The sequence below is a fragment of the Macaca nemestrina genome, chromosome 15 (genome assembly GCF_043159975.1).
Source record: "Macaca nemestrina isolate mMacNem1 chromosome 15, mMacNem.hap1, whole genome shotgun sequence".
Taxonomy (NCBI): Eukaryota; Metazoa; Chordata; class Mammalia; order Primates; family Cercopithecidae; genus Macaca; species Macaca nemestrina.
In genome coordinates, this window is record NC_092139.1 from 24,808,181 (window position 1) to 24,822,608 (window position 14,428).

Consider the following 14,428-nt stretch of genomic DNA (forward strand, 5'->3'; position numbering starts at 1 on the left):
AAAGATTTTATAATCTATTTTGGTAAGTATTCAATGTACACTTTAAAATGTGTTTGTGTTTGCGTGTTTGTTGAGAGTGTTTTGGTGTATTTCTTTTTTTTTTTTTTTTTGCCTTACTGCTTTGTCACGTGTTGCATCTCCTCCTTTTCTGGAACTCCAACTGGACTCAAGAGTGTTTGACATTTTCACCATGCTCCATGTGTATTTTGTGCATCGATCTTACCAATTAATTTCCTGTACATATTAATCATAATCATTTTTAAATTTGTTATCTATTAATTCCAATATTTGTCTCTTCTATGGGTCTGCTTCTAGTCTCTTGCTTTCTCTCTCTCTGTATTGATCATTAGTTATTTGTCCTTCTATCCCTATATGCCCAGTAATTATATTTTATTAAATAATGGATATTGAGTTTGAAAAAATATAATAATTAAGGCCCTGCATGGCTTTATACTCTTCTAGAGAAGATCTAACTGTGTACCTGGTAGGCATTTAGCTTAGGGAAAAATCACCTTAATCCAAGCAGAGAGCAAACGGTCCATTCACGAAAATCAGTCTTTGTAAGAGCTGATTCATCTCAAACCCTAATTCTTGAGTAGTCGTCCCTGTGGGGTACCAACTGAATGCCCAGGGCATTCTTCTCTTTACTAGGCCATGTAGAGAAAAATTATGAAACATTATAAAATATTTTTAAATCCAGGTGCCCAGCCTCAGCAATATCAACTCCCAGCATTCTGATTCTGGTAACTTTAGATTCTTCATTTCAAAGCTATTCTAGGACAAACTCATATTTGTTGTTGATTCCTTTATTTCTTGTTTGTTTGCTGTGTGTGTGTGTGTGTGTGTGTGTGTGTGTGTGTGTGTGTATAGGGGAGGGAACCTGGGGTTGCCTCTGACATCTTTCCTAATAATTGTGGAATCCACATTTTCTCTAAAATGTTTACCTTCATAGACTGTTCATTGTACAGCAGGAGGGTCTCTCAGAACTTCTTGACATCTATACTTCTAAAAATAGAAATCTCTCCAAATACCAGAATTTGTCAATTTCATGTATATCTAGTTGTTTTTCTTATGTTTTGTTTATGTCTGCTTCTGTAATGTAAGCTCCCTGAGGTCATAAAGTTTGTTGATATTGTTTTATTTTTTCTCCACAGTCTAGCATAAACACTTAGCACATGATCACCATTCATTAAATGTCTGAATTGGATGAATGGATGAAAGGATAGATGTGCAGATGAATGGACAGAGACTAACAGCACTCTTTATTCCCACTGCCTAGCAATGTACCTAATATCTTATAGGCAGTTAAATGTATGTGCTTGACAACTCAATTGTACACAGATGAAGGAAAAATTGATGGCGCATGCAAAGAGGACTGCAGAATCTTTTCCCTCTAGGCTGATCCGATTTAGAATGGGGCCCTATGAATGAATCTCAGCACTTTTGTGGCTCACCAAAGACTAAGCATAGGTAGTTATTCAGTAAGTGTTTGTGATAATGGCAATCAGTTGAGTTCAGTCAAACTTCTCATAGAGATGCCTTCAGTTAGAAGCTGTTTTCTTAGCATTATGCTTTAGACACAATCTATTGCTTCTAGTTTTCCCATGTGTGCATAAACACAAAAGTACATTGAAAGTCACCACTTGTTGAGTACCAACCTGCAAGCAGAGACTAATTCTCTTACTTATCACTATATACCAAGGACCAGGACAATAAATAGTTTTCAATGAAAGTAGTAAGTGTATGACTGGTAATGAATAAATGAAGATTCCCTGTTTAGTAATAGCAGATGAAAAAGTTATCTGAACAATAAACAAGGCTCTTTACCCAAAAGCATGTAAAAAATTCCAGAAATGAAATAGTAAGTAAGCTTGCAAAAAAAAAAAAAAAAAAAAAGTGTGGCTATGGCTCAAGTCCCAAGGGAGCCTTGGCTATTCAGCCTTTAAGATTCTGTTTACTTTTGGAATATCACCTATATAGAATACAAGGGTTTCATTTATTTCTAGTAATCTATAGTAATCTATTTATGTCAATCACTGCTGATGTTGGCAAGAGTCTGCTATTATAAACACCTTACATCTAATATTATAAATACCCAAAGCAGGTGACCATATGTGTATGTTTCTTTCTTCCAAAATTGAATTTATTGCTCATAAAACTTACATATCCATTTTTTCTATCATTGACATGAACATGGTAGTCTACATTGAATGTATGTTTAAAATATTCCCGAAATTCTCTTACTTTTACCGAAACACTGCATATGACTTTCATTTTCTAAGTTTGTACCCCATTTCTCCTACTCTTTGTTTTACACTCCTAGATGAAAGTGACCCTCATTGCCCAGGCTTTCTCCTCTTTCATCAACTATGATTATCTTAATTTTCAAATCATATGATGGGATAAACAACGTCTGGTAGTTACTTAAATGATCTGGAAATTATGCATCCCACCCACTACCACTTTTGTCATCTCTACAAATGAAAGAATCAAAAAAACTTCCCTCTTTGGGTTCTGACCTTGGAAACACATCCACAGCTTTTATCATCTCCCACAGCCTTTCCTGCTGGGAACAGCCCAGCAGAGTCCCCCAGACAGCTGTTAGAGCTCAGAATCAATTTACTTTGGGGTGAGGACTTGAGGGACACAGATGGGTGAATTACAGGTGTTCAGCTTAGTGGCAGGCCCTGCTTGGCACAGTCTAATATGAGCTCCCACTTGTTTCAGCTGCAGGGCAGCAAAGCTGTCACTCTTTGCCCTGGAGAGGGCTGGCGGGTTTTGGCTGGGTGCCATATGCAATCCTAGTTACAAGGTCAACTGCATATTTTTGGTTTTTGGAAGCTGTTACAAGTTGAGCTTGTATATAGTCACTGACTATACCTTTAACTTGGATCAGATTTCTCTCTTTAGATTTTTACTGAGACTCCAGAGTGACTATTTGTCCCATTCAGAGGCACTATCCAAGAACCTATTGTAGTTTCTACTCCATGTTTATGTCAACCACGCATGTTTGCTTCATTGCTTTTTCTGTTTCTAGTCTTTTATTCTAGTCTTTTATTTTCCATTTCTAGTCTTTTATTCCATAACATACTTCACTTCTTCCCTGCAATCAGTCCTGATCCTTTCAGGCATTCGCTTTATGTATAATTGATGTAAGAACTCTGAAAATAAGGGGAACTCAGTTCTATGAAAACTTAAGTTAATTTAGGGAGAGGGAGAACGGTTTAGGTTCCAATGGGTTGAGTACTTTTCCAAATCAAAATCTACAAAGAATTGGACAGTGGAAATAATAAAATAAAATGCCCCAGTGTCTTAGCCATTCTAGACCTCAGTTGATCTCATCAGCATGTAGGGATTGAGTTCCAGGCAAATTATTCTGAAAACCAGAATTGCTTTGGAAATACAGAAACCATTTCTAAGGCAATGAAGATATAGGCCCTGGAATAGGATTCATTTCCCTACATCCACATGCATTTATGGTTTGAAATCAGGCCAGGCATGCCCTATCCAGGCCATAGCATGACCTCTGCAAAATCATATCTATCATTGAAAAGGCCCTGCTTTCCGTAACTCCTTCTGATACACTGCCAAAAATTCAAACAGCTATTCCGATTACACTTTAATTGGTACTTTATATTCAACACATAAGAAAACTCACCATAAACAAAAGCTGTTCTTTCCTGAATTCTGTGAAGTTAAAGTATCTGGATCGTGTGTTAACTATATAATATTTATGGAGTTCAGCTTGTGGGTGAAGTCAGCCAAAGCCCATTTCTCCTCCTTAAGGCCTAATATACTAAAGAATGCTTTATATACGATGATCTTGAAATAGCTTTGAAATTCCCACCCCTCAGAAATTCTTACAATTTTAAAGAACAGAAGAAATAATAAATAGCCGATTGAGCTGACCATTTTTTTGGATTTTCTTTTTATTCTTTGAGAAATCAATACTAATATAGTTGGCATTTATGTAATCAACCTTCTTCCAAGAATCTCAAAACACATATAAACTCTGCTGGTTGGTTACTTAAAAGTAATCACTTGCCCTGAAACCATAAACCAGGTCACATATGGAACTGGTTGTAAGAGTCAAATACTAAGCCCTAACATTTCTACCAGTGGTTTATGCCAATCTGTTACACTGTCTCATTCACCTAAATCCATGCAAGTAGGCAAGGACCATTAGGGAGTTTGAGATGAAGAGAGCAATTTAAGATGTGTGGACACATTCAACCAAATTACTGAGCATCTCCTCTGTGCTAGATCCTGTGTATGCATAAGGGACAGTGATAAATAATAGGTGGGCTTTGCTGTCTAGAAATTCACATCTCTAATGAGTAACAATTATGAAAATCAGCACGTAATGAGTGCCTACTCTGTCCTTTAAGCCCTTTATATGCATTAATTCACTTAGTCCTCACAGTTACTTTATAAAGTAAGGTCTAATATTACACCTAATAAACACTGTCTACCTAAATATTAAAATGCTTATATTGAGCTTTGGTTGCTTCAAATTATTTTTAAATATTTCTTTTCAGACAAACTTCAGGCCCCTGTTGTATCCCTTCTTGATCTCCTTTCCTAGTCTCCTTCCCAGAAGACAATTGCCCTTCTACAGTTGATGTATAAATATTCTCTGTATATCTACACACACACACACACACACACACACACACACAGAGCATATTGTATTGTCTTATATGTTTTTTACATTTGTGCAAATAGTATAATTCTTTAATGTTCTTTGACACCTTGGTTTATTTACTTGATTTTGCATTTTTGAAATGTGTGTATGTTGAGTCAGAAAGAAATTGTGCATAAAGTGTAACAGTTATATATTATGCCATTATATTAATACACGCAAGTTATCAATCCATTCCACTATTACTGGGCATTACTCTAGTGGATATTTCCAAATCCCTCCCAAAAATGGTTGTACTATTTATACTACTACTGACAATAGATGAATGTTCCAGGTACCCTATAACTTCAGTGGCACTGGAAGTTGCTAGAAATTTAGTTTATGTGAGTTTGATGGATATGAGAAGTATTTTGTTAATAACTGATATTTTCATCCATGTTACCTAATATTGACTAATATATACTTTCTCATGCTATTTTTTTCTGGTTTTTGATACAAAGGCTACATTATTTTCAGAAAATTTGTTAAAGAACATTTCTTTATATTACATACAATGGTTTTAGAAAATAAGAATTTTTGTCTTTTGAAAGTGTAGTTAGCCCTTTATAAAACTATTTTATAGGGTGGAAAGGCATAGATTAATTAATTATTGGCATTTTGTAGTTTCTATTGTTTCATAATTCAACGTTATTTTTATTATAAAATTTTAATATTATCAATTTATTGTGTTTCTTGATTATGTCAAGATTTCAAATCAATTTCTAGTATTTCTTATTTGTGCAAGTTTCTTACATTTCAACTTGTGCCTTCTCTTTCTTTGGCCAGTCTCTCAAGGGACAGTTTTATTAATAATTCTCAAGAATGAGCTTTTGTTTTTGATACTTTTCTCCATTGTTTGATGTTTCCTATCTCTTTATTTCTTCTCTTCTGTTATTAGCAACTTCTGTACATTTGTGGGTAGGATCTGGAGAGGACACTAGCACTTTGGACTGAAACTTTAAGGGTTGAAGTCTGGCAGTTTTACATCATTTTACTCTTCAGAAAACCTAAAGCATGAACCTGTATTTAATAGCCGAAAATAGTGTGCCCAGGATTCTGGCAAAAGCAATGAATATATTTGTTGGAGGAAGACAACTTTAATCGAGTCTTGAATTTATTACTAAAAGTTAGTTTTTAAAAACAATGCCTAGCACATAATCAGAAATAACTGGATACACAAAGAGTTGAAATACCATAAGAAAAAATCCCAGCAAAAATAATATGGTATAGGAACAAACATAATAAAGTTCAAAAAATAGAATTACCAGGCAGACTATGTAACAACTGTGCTCACTATATACAATGAGATGAAAGTCAAGCTTTAAAATGTTGGCAGGGAACCAGCAACCATAAAATGTGACATCATAGATTAAAAAATTAACAAAATGTACATTCTAGAATTAAAGTGAAATAACTAAAAAGATCAAATTAACAGCAAATTAGGAAGAGTTGATAGAGAACTATTGAACAAAAAGATTGGTCAAAAATCTGTGAAAAATCAGGAATGAAGAATAAATGAAAGATTGAAAATATACCAGAACACCTAACAGATAGAGATCAGTATAATGGAAATTTCTGCAATAATAAAAACATTCTGTATCTGTGCGGTCCAATACAGTAGCCACTATACACATGTAGCTGTTGGGTACTTGACATGTGGCTATTGAGACTGAAAAACTGACAGTTTAAGTTTATTTAATTTTACTTAGTTAAGTTTAACTTTATATACCCCCATGTGACTAGAGACTAATATATTGAACGGTGCAAATATAGAGGAGATATATAGAGATTCCAACATATAAGAAATAGAAATACCAGAAGCAAAAGAAGAGAGAAAGTGAAGCAGACACAATGTTTGAAGAGATAGGGGTGTAAAAGATTTCATAACTGATGAAAGACACTAATTTACACATTCAGAAAACTCAAAAATATCAAATGATAATAAAAAATCTTTCAGGCATATCATAGGGATTCTAAAGAAAACCGAGTACAAAGAGAAGAATTTTAAGAGGAGGCAGAGAAAAGAAGAGAGATTACTTTCAAACAAATAGCATTTACTGACAGTTGACTTCTCAAATACAATGGAAACAAAAAATAGATACATTTAATGTGCTTAAAAAAAAAAAAAGGAAAACAACAACAAAAAACTCCCATCCTGTAGTTTAATGCCCAGAGAAATAACTTTCAAGAATAAAAGTAAAATAAAGTCATTTTATGATCAAAATCAAGAAAGGCAGTTTAACACAAGAAGATGCTACCAATGGGAATTATAAAATATTTCCGCATGAAAGGTAAGAAGCAAAAAGAACTATGAAAATGATAAATATGTGGGTAAACTATAAGGGAAAAATACTATAAAACACAAATGATAAATTCTTGCTGACTCTCATTTTTTTCTCTCGCTCTCCCTCTGTACTCCACACGTTATATTGAAGTTGTTTACCTACACTACTGAAATTTGTGCTTTTTTTGGTCAGGGATCTATTTTAAAGTGTCCAATAAAGCAGCACAACATTAATGCTGCTTGTAAAGAGAAATGGATGAATGAAATAAGGCAAAGGAAGTTATTTAGTTGTTCCATGGCAATGGGGCAAGAACATTAAAGCAGAATGAGCTTCAGAGAGAGGTGACAACTTTGAGGAGTTCAGTCTCAAAATGGTCACTTGTGGCACTTCAGCATTTTCAAATAATATTACAGACTTGATATTTCTGATTTATTATTCTTATAATAAAAGTCCTGAGATTCCATTCTAGATCTGGGCTTTGGTCAAGCTACCAAAACTTTCCAATCCTCATTTTCTTAACCTTTGAACTCATTTTGCGTGGCTGCTGTGCGGGGAACCACACTTGGCTCCTCTTCACTAACTTCCCCGAAATGCTATTGACTCCTTGGCAATGTGCTCTCAGACCTTTTCTCTGACTTTATTTATTTATTTATTTTTGTTGTTTCCTTTCTAACTGTTTGGGTACTTCCTGAGGAATACATTCAAGTCTATGGTTTGTATCCTGTTTCTCTCTCTCCCTTTGTCTTTTTCATCAATGCTTTTTGAGAACTTTTCAAATTGCTCTTTGTGTTCACATCTTAAGTTCAAGTAGTGTTTCTTTACTACCTCAAATGCAGACTTTGTTTTTGTATGATTTGAAGTTTTGTCTGATCCTTTTTCTTATGTCATTTTTAAGACTCGTCTTTGAAGATTACTTTGTAGGTATATTTTATATCCAATTAAATATATTTTAAAATATTTTTCAGTTTACTCATCCATGAATGCATGGACATTTATCAAGAGCTGGTGTTTGTCAATAAGGGTACATGGTCTTCAATCGTTAAAAGAAATTCATTTAGATATTAAGGTCGATTAGCTTATTGTTCAGTTCCTTACTCTCTTCCATGGGAGGAGTATATTTCTTTTCCCCAGAAGACAGGTTAATTGTATAATAACTAGAACAATTTCCAGTATCATATTGGAAAATAATCAACTTTCTTATTACTGAGTGCTGCTGCAGAGGTGGCTTTTTCAACTCCAACTGACATTCTGAAGCACAACAAACTACTACCTCTGCAATGTACTATTATGAGTTTTCCTGTCCACATTCTTGCCAAAGCAGTGTAATTTTATAGTGTACCATGGCAATACATGCTAAAAGCTCTTCTTTTCTAATTATCTGGTTGCTTTCTGGAAGTTGAAGTCTCCAAAAGTTGTAATAAGAAAATAAAAATACTTTGCCTCATCGGCCAGGTGCCATGGCTCACACTTGTAATCCCAGCACTTTGGGAGGCCGAGGCGGGCAGATCACAAGGTCCGGAGTTCAAGACCAGGTTGGCCAATATGGTGAAACCCTGTCTCTACTAAAAATACAAAAATTAGCCGGGCATGGTGGTGGATGCCTGTAGTCCCAGCTACTTGGGAGGCTGAGGCAGGAGAATCACTTGAACCCAGGAGGCGGAGGTTGTAGTGAGGCAAGATCGGGCCACTGCATTCCAGCCTGGGAGACAGAGCGAGACTCCATCTCAAAAAAAAGAAAAGAAAAATACTTTGCCTCAAAAAGGTAGCATTCATAGAAGAATTCTCCAGTTTTTTCCTTGTTTCAGACTTTTCTGTGTATTTTTGTTAGTTTGTTTGTTTCAACAGTAACTATGGGTTCACTAAGACTGGACGTTCTCACCGCAAGCCCATCTGAATTCATCCTATATGGGTTTTGGTCATGGTATACCCTTTAGTGTTCTTCTTTTGTGTTTTACATATTGGATTGGAGAGCTGCATTAAGAACTTCTAGTTACATGCCATTTAAATTGAAGAAGGTTCTTAGGTGTCTAACTAATAACATTTCCCTGTCTCTTAAAATATTCTGTATTTTGTACTTTTTACTGGGTCAAGGATACTGTTTTCCTTGTGGTCATAAATTACTGAAATTTAACTCTATACAAATATAGATTTTTAAAAATAAAACTTGGGTGAAATATAGGATTTTAGAAGCTGTGGCTCTCTGATGTTTCCAAGGATTCAGCGTGGGTCGCCAAGAGAGCATTTATTCTAATATTTTATTGTAAAAAAAATTCAAACATGCAGCAAAGTTGAAGTAATTTTGCAGGGAACAGACTGTACCTACCATCTATATTTTACCTTTAACATTTTTTTCTACTTGCTTTATCACATGTCTGTCCATCTATCCATCAATTAATTTATCACAGTTTTGGACACATTTCAAAGTAAATTGAGAAACTAGTATACTTCTTAAATAGTTCTGTATAAATATTACTAGAGTTCATTATTTGTTTACTTTTTTCTTTATTATGTGAAAATTTATATGTGAGGTAAATGTACATTTATTGAGTTTTGCAAACACATACACGTGTGCAACACAGACCCCTGTCAAGTTACAGAATATTGCCATCACCCTCTTACTCTTTCAAAAATTACAATTTTAGGATATTATAATCCGAGAAAGTTGGAAAGGAGGCAATTTCCTCCAGCAATACCCCCAAGGCTAACTCAGTTTCCCCACTACATTTATGTGCTGGTAGAAAAGGAACTCTTTCTTCCCTGTAGTTTCTTAGATTTTGTACTTTTGGCACAGAAGTTAGTGCTTGGGAGTGTGGAGAGTAAAGAGCCAAATGGAAACAGAAAAAGCCATGTCATCATTAAAAATAAACAGAGACACAAATATGTCAGAGGGCAGAGGCAGGCACTTCATTGTGCAAGTGATTTATGAGGAAGCTAATTTTAAATAAGCTTGGGCTGCGTGGTGCCTTGCAGCCAAACAAATAGGCAAAGCGCCCTTTCAACAGCAGCCGAGAGCTGCTGATCTCCTCAAGGAGTAATCTCATTTTCTTGGTGGTGTAAAAGGCACTAAGTGGCTGTTTTCTGTCTAAGGAAACCGTGGCTGAGTCATTGAAGGCAGGCCCTGTTAAATGCCAGAGAGTAACAAGACAAAGGCCTGCCCTCTACAAGTTAAACCCACAAAACAAAACACTGACACATTAACAACAAATAAAGCAGGAAGTTTCCCTGTTTATTCCATGTCCTGCCTTTTTTTTCCTCTTAAAATGGCACTAGGATATGAGAGAGAGGGATTGGCCACCCAGGAAATTAGTACATGGCTCTCTGGCCTGGCTATTCATGTCTGTTTTGTAACACAGATCAGGCAGGCGCTGAGAGTTATTCCTGGGGGAGCCAGCCAAGGAACTGAGAATGTGGAGACAGGAGAGGCAAGCGGGCCAGGCTCATATGTGGAGGAGACATTGCAAAGCTATACAAGGCGGCCAGCCTAGGATTAGTAGAATCTATCTTTAGATTGGAGGCCTTAGGCTATTAGTTTTCTCTGCCTTCAGGTTTGAGGCTTTTCCAAATGCCAGTGCTGAAAAATCTGTAGTTCAATAGTCCGTTGCATGGGAAATTCTTGCAGCCAAGCAGAGGTAGGTGTGTGTGTGTGCACGTGTGCGTGTGTGTGTGTGTGGTGTGTAGGGATTGATTGTCAGCAGTAATTTCAGTGAATGAACATTTAATATGGACCCTCAATATACAAGGTTCAAAAGCCACATGAAAGGTATAAAAAGATTGAGGTGCTAGATTAAAGAGAGAATTTCTTTGGGAAAATGTGTTGGAGTATTTTTCCCACTGCCATTCCAAGAAGGAGGGGTAGGAGATGTGGTCCCCTTCCCTCAAGTCTAGTGAGAGAGGCTGGAAAAACCCAATTAGGGAGTTAGATTGCTTCCTTTGGATGTAGTGAATAGTGTGGATGTTTCACGGGGTTCCAACAACTAGTAAGGCCTGAGCACTGACAAGTGAAAACCAAAATCATTTGTGCATTTGGAGTCAGCTCTTGCAGGGTCTGGCTTTGCTAAGTATTTTCTCTTAGGTTCCTGAAGAGTGGGAGGTCTGGAAGTCCTGGGAAGAGGCTGAGGAGACAAGGGTATTGGCAGAGGGCTTGAGGGGAGCTCAGAGCAGAAGTTATTTACCAGTTGTTACAAGGGGACTTCAAGACATGCAAAGCCAGTTTGCCCTACTAGTGTATATCAGTTAACTAGCAGACCTGAACAGCAGATGGAGTAGGGGCTGCTGGGGTTACAGAGTACCTGCACTTCTGCCAATCACTGGTAAAGGTGCACATATCCCATGGAGATGTCAGCCATGTGAGCAGGAGGAAGAGAACTGACCCTTATCACCTTAAAGGGACTTTACCCAAGAAGGTTGCCTGGAAGGGAGATAGGACAACAGCTGAGACATTATATGGTGGAGAAGAAACCCACAAAACCAAGGTGCTTTTATGCTATAAACTATCTCAGCAGTCTTTGACAATAGGTGACGCCTTCTTAGGTTACTGTTTTTAAGTACATAAATTAAATCCATAGAATTGCCAGAGGAATCCTCTTTAAGTAGAGTTATCAAAATATTTCAAAATTTTTATAATATTAAACAACCAGATTTAGCATCAGTCCTAATAACTATCATTATTTTCATAATTTTAAAACATTGATAAGTGTAAATAACATTTTGAAATACTTTCACAATTGCAATGTAATATTAAACTATCTGTATATGGGTGCTCATCAATTAAGGTATTTTTAAGCCTCCACCTCTTTTCTCTCCTGGCTTCAACCAGGAGGTTCAAAGTCAACACCAGGATGTGGTAGGGGATGGAAGGAGACAACAGAGTGGTAAAGACAAAGTCCCTCTTTCCCCATCAGTGGATTTCCAACCTATTGCAGTTCAAGTTAAGGGACAGTCTTTAACTTTGAGTGAAGTTCAGAATTTCAAATATTATACTGGACTCGGGATATTCATCAGTGAACAGACACTATTTTAGGCAACTAAAGCGCCTGGAGTTTCTTTGCTTATTTCAGAGGGAATCAGGAAGCTGTGTGGTCTTTTGTGCCCAGGAATTCATCCAGGGTTAGGGAAGGGTCTGATCCATGGCACAGGTTTGAGTGAGCAATTACGGGGGAAATGAAGTTGCTTTGGGATTGTATCCTGTGAGTCCTGCTGGTCCAATATACTAATCCCATGAAGACATAAGGTATGTGTGTGTGTGTGTGCAATTAAAAAAATAAATACTTCTCTGCCTGAAAAATAGTACATTATGGTGGGTAGGAGCATGGTCAATGAAACAAAACTGCCTGTGAAAAAATTCTAGTAGGACCACTTACTGCAAAACCTTGAATAAGTTCCTTAACCCCTCTTTGTCTTAGTTTAGTCATCTGTAAAATGAGGCTATTGATAATGTTATATGTAGCTCATAAGGATAAAAACATGGTTAAATGTGGTAATTTACACAAAATTCTCAGAACACTGCCTGGTAATATTCAATTATAAGCTACGTTGTTATTGTTGTTGTTGTTAATTGAATTACTTCCCCCCCGACATTTGCAATGGCCTCTCAGGAACCTCTGTTGAACCCTAGAGATCTGAAAAATAAGAGTTGGATACAACAATTTTAGAACATCTGTATTTCCCTCCTAGAGGTTGGGTATTTTGGCTAATTCTATACTCCATGCTCTAGTGAAAGAAATGTCTCAACCATATGGAACCTCTGCATCCCCAGCACTTCCCAAGAGACTACACCTGACCATCCCCCTCCCAGGCAGGCTCTAGGTCATAGTCCAGGCATTTTTGTTGTTTCATCATCTCAGATAAAAGCTGTCATGAACCCACTATGCTGTAAGATAAAACCTTCAGAAGCTGGTTATGTAAAAAGTAGCTGTTACATATTGCAGGTAGCTAAGGGCCTTTTCGGTTGCTAAGGGAGGTGTTATACTTAAATTTCAGCAACAACAAACCAAACAGCTGTGGATACACCTGACGTGTGGATAGACGTTTCTGGCAGTTGTGGTGGAATCGAAAGATTATTGGGCCAGGGTCAAGCAATCTTGGATTTAAAATACCGTTTATCACTCACCAACTGAGTGAAATTTAGTACACTCCTTGATGTCTCCGAAACTTAGTTTCCTTTTAAGCATAACCCGGATAACCAATAATTTCTTTGTGCAATTGTGAGAATTACATGAGATAAGGCTTAGGTGTTCAGTTGGTGTTGACACTTTCTCTCCACCCTTTACATGAAAGGAATGCTATTCAGATGTCAGCTACAGATCTCTCTTCCACTGGAGAGGAAGCTAAACATGACTCAACCTCCCTTCTTCCCACCTAATGGATTCAATGGTCTGTGGAAGTCTTAACACTCTTCAGTATTCCCTGTGAATTCCATGTGAGGGGGTGGAAATGGAGAGTCATATTCCTCCAGGTGGCTGAGCATTGCAGGCTCTTATGTCCAAGCATGCTATCTTTGTATCACATCACTTTACCCAGTAGAAATGCTCAGCCCTCTCTTTAGTTTTCACAAAGAAGAACAGGACCTCTATCTATTCTCGTGCTGCATTTATCAGTTGCATAGATTGTGTTCAAAATGTAGAAGGCAAAGTGGAGTGGATGCTCACTTTCTGGCAACACTCATCATTCTTACATACTTTTTGGCCATCCTGTCACTATTAACAGTCCCTGGACCCCACACATATAATCACATATACTCCCCATTTTGTTAGATCTTCCCCCCTTCTCATCCTCATCTCTTTTCTTTATACCACTTCAAGCAACTATCAGCAACAGCCAACAAGATTCCCCTCTTGCTACTGTAGAGTAGCTTCCCACAGTCTTTGATATCCTGATACTTACTGCTATTCCTGCTTGTGAATGTATCGGTTAGTTAATGCTGAGTAATAAACCATGCCAAATTTCAGGGACTTTAAAATAAACACTTATCGTTGGTCACTAATCTATTTGTGAGTTGCATGTCTTTAGGGTGGGTTCAGCTGATCCCAGCTGGCTTTGCTCACTTTTGTAGTCAGGTAGGAGTTGGCTAATGTAGAGTGGCCTCAATGGAATTGTTGGCTGAATATTGGCTATGGAAATGCACATGCTTGGGTCATGGGTTGCACCTCATCCAGCAGAGTAGCCTGGATTGATCCACATAGCAGAGCAGGGTTTCAAGAGAGCCAGCACAACGCGCGAAGAAGCCTTTGAGACCTAGCCTCAGAGTGGTAGATTGTCACTCTCACCACATTCTACTGCCAAAGCAAGTCACAAACCCAGTTTAGATTTAATGGTGGACAAAGAGACTTTTCTCTTGAGGGGAGGAGCTGCAAAGTCATATTGCAAGGGGAATGAGTACAGGGAAGGGGAATGTTTGTGCTATTTTTGCAATCAATCTACCACACTCTGGCTCATCCACGCCAAAATGCCTCTTGAAGGTATT